Source organism: Bos taurus, chromosome 17 (genome assembly GCF_002263795.3).
Source record: "Bos taurus isolate L1 Dominette 01449 registration number 42190680 breed Hereford chromosome 17, ARS-UCD2.0, whole genome shotgun sequence".
Lineage (NCBI taxonomy): Eukaryota > Metazoa > Chordata > Mammalia > Artiodactyla > Bovidae > Bos > Bos taurus.
In genome coordinates, this window is record NC_037344.1 from 43,643,017 (window position 1) to 43,655,700 (window position 12,684).

A 12,684-nucleotide genomic window follows, 5' to 3' on the forward strand; every position below is an offset into this window, starting at 1 on the left:
TCAGAATAGCATGCATAATGTCTCCTAAACATACCCAAAGAAAAAAATGTATATAATGATGCCCAAGTATATGTTGTTAGATCTGAAATATTGTCTTTTACATGAAAAAAATTAATTGAAATGATTACTGACAAAGAGACTTATCTCTATAAATAGTAAAATATTTTTAAAATATCACCAAAATGAAAAACAAATAATATTTTTTCAAAAGACTCCTGATTCCTAAGAATAGGCCATTGGATTTACAGGAGACCTTGAATCCAAATCCAGATGACACTGGAGTAATCCAAGAAGGCCTCTCTTTCTAGGAGTCCCCAAAGTCATGAGCATGACCCTTCTGGCCAATTTTCCCCTGTACTTTTGTTTTTGTTGATGTTGTAATGGAGTCTCCACACAATTCACAACCCATGTCTCATTAATTTTTCAGTGGAACCATCTGGTTGTAAATTCAGCTTGTCAACAATACAGTGATGTTGATTAACTGAGCCCACCAGCTATTTCGATACTTGGAAAATCAAAAAACTCAAAAAAGAGGGAAAAAGAATACATGGTCTGGTACAGTGCTAAGAACCCTGTCTTTACATTTAAGCTTCACAGCAACCACTTGAAATAGGTATTCTTATCACCAGTGGGTCAGAGGCTCAACGTTTGTGTCATCTTTGATTTGAAATGCTAGAAAGTGCAAGAGCTATGATTCAAACATAGGTCCATCTGATTCCACAGCCAATGGGTTTCCATTAACTCAAACTCATATATTAACAAGTTACACTTGTTTCTAAACAATCAGGCTTAGTTTATACACTGGAATTAATTTATCTTGAAGATATGGTTTATAAGTTTACATTAGAAAGCAAATAAGAACGTAATTATCCTGCTTGCTGGCTGGTGGTACTTGAATCATGAAAAGGATTATACTTCAGTCTTTGGAATTGGAGTTCAATTATTTTGTGTCTTTTCTATGCACCTCAGTGCTCTTAGTATGTTCCTAATGTATATAACATCAGCTTATAATTTTTCACAGATAAATTACTGATAGGCTTAGAACAATGTACAATTCATTTCCCAAACTGGGACAAACAAGGAAGCTGAATTCACATCTGACAGCCCCTGGGGTGTTGCTGGGTTATCAGGTTTGGGAAAGATGATGGATGCTGACAGGCCAGAAGAAACTGCTGGAACTCTCTGCTTCTTTTTATTTTTTAATTTTTATTTTATATTGGAGTATAATTGATTTACAATGTTGTGTTAGTTTCAGGTGTACAGCAAAATAGTTCAGTTTTACATATACATGTATCTATTCTTTTTCAGATTCTTTTCCCTTAGTGTGTATCTTTTTTTTTATTTTTTTAATTGAAGCATAGATGCTTTACAGAATTTTGTTGTTTTTTGTCAAATCTCAACATGATTATCAGCCATAGGTATACATTTAATCCAAACTCCTAGTTTATCCCTCCCCCTTTACCATTTGGTAACCATAAGTTTGCTTTCTATGTCTGTGAGTCTGTTTCTGTTTTGTAAATAAGTTCATTTGTATCATTTTCAAAGATTTCACCTACATGACTCTGTTTCTTAAAGTCAAACCCCAAATCTGTGTTCTCACATAATTTATGAATCTTCAGGAAGGTACAAAGGGAGATCCTTTCAGCATTAAGGAGCAGAAACCATATTCTGCCAGCAGAGAAGAGGGCATGGTCTATCTCAGAGGCTGCTGGGTGCCTAGAGGTGATCTGGTGATGGAGGACCGGTTACTGGATTCAGAAAGACCTGCAGATCTACAGCTCTCCACCAAGATCTGTTTAAGATTCAGTTCTACAAGTAGCTGTTTCTTAGTCTTTAATGTTTCTCAACAACACTATTGAGTAGTCATGCTAAGTCACTTCAGTCCTGTCCGAGTCTTTGTGACCCTATGGACTGTAGCCCGCCAGGCTTCTTTGTCTTTGGGATTCTCCAGCCAAGAATACTGGAGTCGATTGCCATTTCCTACTTGAGGGGATCTTCCCGTCCAGGGATCAAACCCACGTCTCATATTACTACTTATCAACTCCTGTCCTCCGGCATGGTGTAGATCAGGGGTCCAACCTCCCCATAAAGGCAGAGTGGGTCACTTCAGCTTGTGGTCAATGCCTCAACTCTGCCACTGCAGCAGATACACAGAGGAGAGAGCATGGACATGGTCCCATGAAAACAGGCTGCACAGACCATAGTACTGACTCGTGTTTGCAAAAAGCTAAGCAACTTAGATGAAGCGTTTTAATACAAATATAATTTTAACCATGGGGTTAGAGTTACTTCCTCATCACCTCTTCCCAGTCCCAAAATAGAGAACCTCTCTGGATTCAGTTTTGCACAACTTGAAAGTAATTAAGAAGAGTCTAGTAGATAATTCTAAATAAATATTTATTAATAAAAATCAAAATACCATTATTTTATGTGAATTTTTAGGAAGAAAAATTTTATTAATTGAATGTCATAGTTTCAGTTACATAAAAATATAATACAATAACTAGAAAAGAGGGCACTTAAAGGCCATAAAAATAGATTATATGTTGGAGCTGATGCGGGTCTGGAATTTCTTCCTAAAATCAGTTATTCTGGTACATATTATAATTTTAGTATTGGACAGAGGATTCCGACATAATGTAGTTTATGAAAATTCTTCCATTATGCTTAATCTTCTATTTAAATTGGATTTCAACCCTTGTTCTCAAACCCAATATTTTATCCTCTTCTCTTCAATCTCATTAGAGCAGGACACAACTGACCAGTCAGACTTCCTGGAAATTCTTTTTTCTCCAATATGACACAGTGCTCTAATTTCCAGCCAATGTGCCTAACATTTTTTTTTTAATTAAAGTAAAAACAGCAACAGGAAACAAATTGTGCTTACTTCAAGATCAGTTAAGTGTTTAGTCTCATTAAATCACATATGTATCAACAAACTAATTAGCGTCCCTCGTCTGTGCAGCTGATGAAATTACACTACGAACAGATGCAGCCAATGCCAAAACCTTGGAGACTCGTGTTTGTCAGTCATTTGCCAGGTTGCCAGGAAGACAGACTATGCTCTTCAAGGGAACCAGTGATGATTCTTTTGTAAAACATCAGCAGCAACTTCAGAAATGGTTGGGTCAGTTCCTGAATGCAGTACAGAGCTGGGTGTAGATGTGGTAGTGACATGGGAGGGAAAAAAACAAGTGAATTGAAGTGATAAATTTGGTGACAAGGCCTTGGCAGGCAGTGGGAGAGATATTCTCAGAAATTCAAAGAGGTATTTGCCATCCCCCAGGCTGATGATTAAACAGCCTCCAAATTGACTGAATGCTTTCTCCCTTTACTGGTAAGTTATTAATTCCTCTAGAGTGACAATAAAGACCTATTGACCTCATATCAATAACCAGGATGCAAAAACAGTATATATATATGTATATGTATAACTGTTCACTGGCTGTACACCTGAAACACAGCATTATAAATCAACTATACTCCAATATAATTTTTTTAAAATAACCAGGATGCATTGCTGTGTAGGTAATGAGATACTCCATCATTAACCTCTAAGGAAAGAATTAAGCACAAACCCTTGTTTTCCACATGTGAAAAACCTGGGAGGTGGGAAGTGCGGGGGGGAAGCACCTCACACGTACTCTCTCACACAGCAAGCTTGTTTTACAATAGCAGGTCACATGCCAGGCTTAGCACCCAGCCATACCCAAATCTGTGATTCAAGAAATATGTGTTTTAAGATTAAATTCCAAAGTCCAGATATAGAACAGTAGCTGAAAGAGAGACCTTCAAAACAAACCCCCTCGGTAAGGATAAAGTGTGCATGCCCCACCCAAATTGTAACAACCATCTTCATAAACAAATGTCAAGAAGGCAGCTTAACATTCAGAACATCGAACCTTTTCATTCCTCCAAAGCTGAAAAATTGTTCAATAATATTTCAAAAATCAGGCTTTCAAAATGTGTTTCTTTTCACTTGGCAGGAAGCAATATTTACAGAACAGTCCCCTGTGACAGACCAGGGAAGCTGGACAAAGTAGTAGAAAAACTGTGCCTCCCTGACTGGAGGGAAAGGGCAGGGGAGAGCCGGCTTCCTTCATGCCGCCCCTGCTCCCAGCTCCAATGCCAGCTCTGCTGCTTTTTCCAGTCACAGCCCCGTGCAGCACTCAGCCCGTTTACACAAGATTTATTCTTCCACCGACCAGGCTCTGGCTTTGCTTTCACCGTGTCACCCAAACCTCCTTGCTAAATTCAGCCATGAGCTCCTGAAAGTTAAACCTCCAAACACACCTGACCTTCCCCTGGCATTTTGCTTTTCGTAAGCTCCATTCTCACAGATTCTTTGATGCACTGGCTTGCGTCTTGCTTCCCGCTTCATCCCTTCATTTGTTCACGTTCCAGTCTACTCAACAAGCATTTATGAGTGGCCTACTATATGTGGGACATTCTTCCAGGTGCAAGGGCAGAGCCATGGGCAAAAGGCATCATAGTCAGGGGGAGCTTACAATCTAGCAGGAAGACTAGACTATTTTTAATTTTTTACTCCTAATTTATCCCCCCTCCCATCCTTTTTCCCCTGTGGCAGCGATAAGTCTGTTCTCTATGTCTGTGAGTCTGTTTCTGCTTTGCAAATAAGTTCATTTGTATCATATTGTAGGTTCCACATATAAGTGATATCATATGGTAGTTGTCTTTCTCTGACTGACTTCACTTAGTATCATCATATCTAGGTCCATCCACGTTGCTGCAAATGAAATTATCTCATTCCTTTTTATGGCCAAGTAATATGCCATTGTATAAAAGCACCATGTTTCCTTTATCCATTCTTTGGTTGATGGACATTTAGGTTGTTTCCATGTCTTGGCTATTGTAAATAGTGCTGCTATGAACACTGGGATGCATGATCTTTTTGAATTATGGTTTTCCCCAGATATATGCCCAGAAGTGGGGTTGCTAGATCATATGGTACTTCTATTTTTAGTTTTTAAAGGAAGCATCTCTACATTGTTCATAGTGGCTGTCCATGGTGGTGTCCCAGTTGAAATTCCTAGCAACAGTGTAAGAGGACTCCTTTAGGAAAATACTTCTGACACGCAGCTCCAAGTGTGACGTGTGCTATCAAAGGGGGTGCACACCGCACTCCGGGAGTGACACCAGGGATCCCAATCCAGTCTCAGGAGGAAGAGACAACCAAGCTGAATGGTGACTGTGAGCCGAGAGAAGCGAGCCCCAGAGAAAACAGCGAGCATGCTTGGAGGCGAGGACAGACCAGGGCACATCCCAGGAAATGAACGGGCCCAGCCCAGCCGAAGCGTGCGGCCAGGGAGAACCTGGGGAAGGTGATGCAGATGAGCCAGTGGCGGTCAGGACATACAGATGGAGGGGGCGTGTAAACCATGCTACCTAAGCCACCAGTCTGTTCTAAAAGCTAGGTGACTAAGAAGTGAAAATATCATTGTATTTTCAAGAGATTATCTGAAATGCAGGATGAGGGACAGGTCAGAGTTGGACAGGCGGCTGATCTAGGTTGGATCAGAGTGGCCCCGCGGATAAAAAGCAGATCAATCCTGAAGCATCTCCGAGAGAGAACCCACAGGCTTCATCTCCTGGTGGGACGTGGGGCTGAAGGCAAGGGAGCCCATAGGCTCCCAACTCACCTTATCAATAAGCCATAGCCCAGGGGAGACCAGGATCCAGAAAAGCTCCCTTTAAAGTTGTCCACAGCTCACTTCCCAAGACCAGGTTATTCAGTCATAACCAAGCCCAGATGTGGGGTTTGCAATATTACATGACCATTCATGGGGACTGGGCTGCTCCAATTCTCCTCTGAAGCCTTCTTTAGGGAAGCAGCTCCTCCTTATTCCAAAGCCCAGACATGGGCAAGCCAACAGCAGTTCAGATTCCAGGCCGGCTACTGACCTCCACAGTGCAAGGCAGTTCCAGCTCTCTGCACAAGCGGAAGATGCTTAGTTTAAATTTTTGTTACTAAGAGCCCATGCTGGTCACCCCCCGCAGAACAAGGAAGTTACCTCTAAAGGTCATGGCAACGTCAGTCCTGGGGACCCAAAACACAAAAACTCTCCTTTTCCTGAAAATAACTGCTTTGCTAAAGCTATAGCACCGGACACAAATGCTTAGCACACTACATTAATTCTTTCTTAAAAATAAGGTGGGCGTGATCCATACCTTTCTTAGATTCAGCAGTGACAACTTTGAAATAAGAGCAATGTTGATACTCTAGAGCTGGGAGATTTTAACTTTAAGAATTATCACTTTTTGATTCTCAATTTTTATAGCAAACTGTTACAGGATGCTTTATGGCTAATTAAAGAGCAAAACTTTGGGGACTATAAATTCTAAATATCCGCTTTTAAACCTCTCTACCAGGATTATCACTGAAATCTGAGTGCATACAGTTAGTATCTCTTCAAATTAAATATCATACCCTCTTAATGGCAGATCACAAGGAAATCAGATAAATGTTTCAATATTTTGTTCCAGAAATATGTGGAATATTTTCCAGCTCTTCCTAGAATCCACATGATACTTGTACTGCTCAAATAGTTCCTTACGATGACTTCATCTTTTTATGAATATATTTATGGAAAATATGGTGATTCTTCTGCAGAGTTACAAGAGATAAGTGATTCCTTTATACCCTATATAAAGCCATTTTGTTTTCATCTACTTGCAGATAAATACTGTGTATTTCTGTGATGTGGTTTGGCTCATATTCACTAATGGGGGATAATGTCAGTGTAAAATAGGGGTCAACTAGACCCCCATTCACACCTGCAAATCCCCGCAGCTCAGCTTGAATATACACCCTGTCTTGATACAGTTTCCTTGTTTAGTTCCCTTTCTCAATAACTCATCAGGCTCTTCACTTTCCTATAATTCCTTCCCATCAAGCTACCTCTTCCCCTTAAACCAGTCCTATAATTACTGTAGTGCGGTATTCATCAGAATTCAGCTTGTCTTTTTAACTAAGCTTGTATGTTTGTTAGGACTGTTATAGCTTTAGCTAGTGCCGTAAGTGTTGATTGGTTTCACTTCAACACATTTTCTTCCCATAAGTCCATTTATTTTTAGTGCATAATTTTGCAGCATACAGAGATTTTTAGGAACACTTGTATCATGTTGTATGAGAAATGCCTGTATTTCAACAGTGTTTGATTGAAATTTACAAGTAAGGTGAAATCCTACTTAATTACTTAGGGAAAAAAACAATAAAGTCACATTCGCTAAGACTATAGATTTCATTACTATTCAGGTAGTAAACACTGATGAAACTTTCAAAACGGACCAGGTGCGTGGACCCAAGTCAGATTCCAGGACCAAAGGCTGAGTTAGGTTCTGACACCAAAGGCTGTGTGTTTACTTCTTGACTCTACCCTTTATCAACTCTGATTTTAGTCAAATTCCTAAGCTGCTGCTGCTGCTGCTGAATCTCTTCAGTCATGTCTGACTCTGTGAGGCCCCATAGACGACAGCCCACCAGGATGCTCCGTCTCTGGGATTCTCCAGGCAAGAACACTGGAGTGGGTTGCCATTTCCTTCTCCAATGCATGAAAGTGAAAGTGAAGTTGCTCAGTCATGTCTGACCCTCAGTGACCCCATGGACCGCAGCCTTCCAGGCTCCTCCATCCATGGGATTTTCCAGGCAAGACTACTGGAGTGGGGTGCCATTGCCTTCTCCGAAATTCCTAGGCTAATCCACCCCAACTCTCTCCATATGGAAATAGGTATTCTAATAACTATTTCCTACATGTGCTGTGAAGTCAAGCATCCCAATTACTACTCAGCAATAGGGTGATACTGAATCATTTTCTTAACTTCACTGAGCTTCTATTACCTTGCCCAAAAAATGATGAGGAAACAGGGGTATATGAATGATTAGGGAAAAGTTATGCAAAAGCATTCCACAGGATAGTCAGGCTCACAGAAGTAACTAAATAAATGATTGACAAATGTATTCTATCTTCTCAGAAAGACAGGTAATATGTTAAACCTATGCCACTTTTAATCATCACTTTTCAAAGCCAAGTAACCTCATTTATAACAGATGCTTGCTGCTGCTGCTGCTGCTGCTGCTAAGTCGCTTCAGTCGTGTCCGACTCTTAGCGACCCCATGGACCGCAGCCTACCAGGCTCCTCCAACCATGGGATTTTCCAGGCAAGAGTAGTGGAGTGGGGTGCCATTGCCTTCTCCATAGCAGGTGCTTAGTGTACCACAAATACAGAAAACATTCTCCACTTGAAGAACATTACAGCATACCAAGAAAGTCGTATCTATGTCAATAGTTAGGGTTCTGTTTATTGAATTACAAAATAATGGAGTATACAGCATAACCCAGAACATTAAGATTCTATTTTGGTTTCATCTTATGTAATTCTATTAACTAATAAGTTGCATGCCAAATTTCTTTAATAAAATATTAGAATAAACATTGAAGAACTATGCTAGATTTTAAATCTCTTTTTCCACTCATTAAACCAAACGTTATATCAGTCAAGCAAATCTTATGTCATTGCAGTGCATACTGCTTTCAATAAATCCAAATTATTTCCAATGTGGAACATTTTAAAATTAAAACCAAGCTAAAACAGGAATCCCATGGTATCTGATTTTCTTTTCCTAGAATGCTAGATTGACAAATGGTTCGTGTTTATTATACAAAGAATCTTATCTCCAGCTTTTGCTTTTATAAGTTACCTGTTCTTCTCAAAATTGATTCAGTGGTAACCCTTTTTTCTATTTACCTCTCAAAGTTGGTTTATTTTGTAGAAAGGTTTAGGTGATGACGAGGGAGAGGTGAGACACTTAGGCAAATGTTTAAGATACTTGTGAAATCAAGATAAGTCACCCAACATCCGACTAAAATAGGTTTGTGAGAAGAGTAAAGTCAATTCTGGTATTGACTGTCACATCTGTGGAGCATCTGATTTAATATTTTGAATGAGGAGGCATCCAAGTGACTTCTCCTTGATGGGAAAGAAGGGTGACCTCATGAGCATGGACTCACTCTACAGTGGAAGAAAGTCAAATTATCTGAGGTCTAACCTATCAGATTTGGAAGGAAGATTCTGGAAGAAGATACAATAGTGAGTCTTGATTCTTCTAGTCCAGCCCTTGGAACTTTTACCAAGATCCTTGAGAAAAAAGGACCACAAACTAATAGAGTCATAAAAACCTAAGACTTGTAAGCTCTGCTGGAGATGGAACCTTCTTCAGCCTAACCAAGAGCAAATTAATCAAGACATATAGGCCTGGCCACATGGAAACCAGCAAAGAGCAAAACAAGGAGACCAGGAAGAAATGCATCATGACGGAGGCGTGGGTGGTGGAAGAGATGCTGGTCCTGGAATAGTGGGAGGGTCAGAGGAAGGTAAATCAGCCCCGAGGAAGACCCAGAAACTCAGGGGGCTGGCAGACCATGACCTGTGGGTCAAATCCAGCCTGCTGCCTGTTTTTGCCCAGCCCTTGTCCTGAGAATGGTCTTCATATGATAAAGTGAAGGAAAACCAAAAGAAAATTTCATGATAAATGAGCACAACATGAAATTCAAATTTCCATGTCCATAAATACAGTCTCACTGGAACACGGCCATGTTGTGCCATAATAAGAAATATATATCTGGTCTCTGCCCACTCTTGCTCTTTTCAGTTTCCTGGCACACAGCTCCCGAAACCCTTGGAATCTCCAGAGTGATGGTCTTTTTTTAATGCTAATGAGGTAGCTGGTGGCCAGGGTCTCTGGGTCGCCTAGGACACAGCAAGCAACCTGGGGTTAGAGGGTTATAACTTTGCATCCCACCCAGATCTCTGGTGGGTAGGGGAAGGAGAGGCTGAAGTTTGAGTTAATCACTAATAGCCAATGATTTTTCTTTTTTTGCGCTTTTATTTTTTTGATTAATTTTTATTGGGGTGTAGTTGCTTTACAATGTTGTGTTAGTTTCTGCTGTACAGCAAAGTGAATCAGCCATATGTGTACATACATCCCCCCATTTTGGATTTGCTTCCCATTTAGGTCACCACAGAGCACTGAGTAGAGTTCCCCCGCTATACAGTAGGTTCCCATTTGTTATCTATTCTATACATAGTAGTGTGTATATGTCAATCTCAATCTCCCAATTCATCCCACCCACCCCTACCCCCTTGGTATCCACACGTGTCTCTCTTTCTGCTTTGCAAAAAGGTTCATTTGCACCATTGTTCTAGATGCCATGTGTAAGTGATATTACATCATATTTGTTTTACTCTGACTTATTTCACTCTGTGTGAGTCTCTAAGTCCATCCACATCTCTGCAAATGATGACCAATGATTTAACCATCATGCCTACATAATGAAGCCTCCATAGAAAAACCCAACTGTGGTGGCAAGCTCCTGGGCTGGGGAACATGTGGAGGTGCTAGGAAGGTGGGGCATCCAGAGCCCATGAAGTTCCAGGTCCTTCCCCACACCTTCCCTGTGTGTCTCTTCCATCTGACTATTCTTGAATTGTATTCTTTTATAATAAATGCGTATACAGTAAGCAAGCTATTTTCCTGAATTCTGTAAGCTCATCTGGCTATTATGGAACACAGAGAGGGGAGATGTGCGGACCTTTCATTCACGGTTAGTTGGTCAGAAGCACCAGAGGCATGAATGTGAGATTAGGATCTGAAGCCGGGGCAGTCTTGTGGGACTGTGCCCTCAACCTAAGGGATCCCGACACTAACTCTAGGGATATGGTCTCAGAACTGAATTAAACTGTATGACACCCAGCTGGTGTCGCGATTTCTGGGGAGAGGAAACACACACATTTGGTGTTGGAAGTGAAGGACCGATAATATAGGGAAAACAGGGGTTTTCATGTTTACAAGTTCATTCATTTATACGTGGCCTAAAGCTGCAGCTTTGGAACAGCGGCAGAACCAAGTAATTGCGAGAGACCCCCAAGGCCACCAAAGCCTATACTATTTACTGTCTGATCCTTTATAGAATCAGTTTGCTGATCTTATAAAACATCATATACATTATGTCCTTGAATCATCACTACCAGCCTATGAGGGGTGTGTATTTATATCTTTTACATAAAAAGAATCTAAAACATAGATTATTTGTCCTTGATCATTGCTAGTGAGTGGCAGAAACAGGAAGTGAACCCAGGCCCATCTGATTATAAACCCAACGTGCTAGGGTGCCTTTGATAAATGGGGGACCTTTTCTATATCACAGGGATTATTCCTCAAATTCCTCCACCAGTACATACAGTCTCCACCAGTATATACCTGCCCTTAGGCCTGTGGACTGAAGGAATGAAGCCAGGACATCCCAGAAATGCAGGTGTGAGATGCCCTCTCAGGACCCCGTGAACTCTCATGAGACCCCCCTGTGCAAAATTTTACTTTTATCTCTATGGTTTGGGGAAGCAAGTATGGTCAGAAGACAACTAGAAAGTCTGTGAGTGTCTCTAACACACTCAAGGGGTCTTTATAGTAAAGCAGAGGAATAAATTATGGGAAAGTATATTTTTCTGAGAAATTTTCCTTTAAAATCCCAAGGAAAAGACTAACAAAGGTGAAAAAATAGAGGTGCATTGGAGTAACGCTGACACAGAAGAGAGATTTTGAGTAAGACTCCCTCCCCTCCCCTACCATTCAACCAGGGCTCCGTCCTGGCAACACCGGAGGAGAGTCTCTCTGGTAGGTCCACGGGGCACAGGCCACTGACCGTTTAGAGGCCACTGGGCAGGAAAGGGACTTCTCAAGTGTTCTGTTCAGCTCTTTCTTATTCTTGAGACAGAAAATAGTCTTTTGTCATTGACACTGACACACAATGCTTGAAGCTTATGCTGGAACCAGGTCAGCCAAAGAAATGCAGCAAATTCCAACTGAAATTCAATTCTTTCTGAATTTTTACATTATGATTGAAGGTGTTAGACAGCTCAGCTGTGTCTGACTCTTTGAGACCCCATGGACTATAGTCCACCAGGCTCATCCGTCCATGGGATTCTCCAGGCAAGAATACTGGAGTGGCTTGCCATGCCCTCCTCCAGGAGATCTTCCTGACCCAGGGATCGAACCCGGGTCTCCTGCATTGCAGGCAGATTCTTTACCGTCTCAGCCACATTGGTTCAAAAGAAATCATTACCAGAAATGACACTTGGCTTCTGAGCATGGGTTTGCAGGTATATATCTGGATACCGCAAAGGACATGTTGAGAGAGTGAGTCCTTTCCCATTAAATCTAAAACCACAACAACATTGTTTTAAGGCCTTCTCATCTCTAACTGCCTGGAAACAGGGAAAGTTCCAAGAAACCTTCCTGTTCACAGTGAACCCAAACAATGCTTCTCCTTCATTTCAGTATTGTTTACACAAAGACACAGCATTTACATAACACGAGCTCAGAGCCTGAAGAGACATTAGAGATTATTTACTGCAATCCTTCCCACTCACAGATGGCAGAACAGAAATCCAGATTCTTGTGACTTGGCCCAAATCCAAAGCTGCTGAGGGTCAGAGGTTACTCTGAAAGGGAGGCCATTTGACCTGGAGTCCAGAGTTCACTCCCATGCACTCTGATCGCCTCCTCAACTGAGAGGCTGGGAAGCCCCCACTTTCTGTGGGCCCCCCACCGAAGCTGCAATGGCTTCAAGAACTTCACACTTGGTACTCTGAGCTCAAGTTTCACAC

General features: G+C 41.3%; 1 protein-coding gene across 9 annotated transcripts in view; it reads right to left on the reverse strand.

Annotated features, from left to right (window-relative positions):
* Nucleotides 1–12,684, reverse strand: part of GUCY1A1 (guanylate cyclase 1 soluble subunit alpha 1) — a 72,155-nt gene that overhangs the window by 41,813 nt on the left and 17,658 nt on the right. For 3 of the 9 annotated variants that reach the window (XM_005217641.5, XM_059875869.1, XM_005217640.5), the window contains exon 2: nt 3,009–3,152. The gene's annotated coding sequence lies outside the window, so the exon portion shown is untranslated. 9 annotated transcript variants of the gene reach the window in all.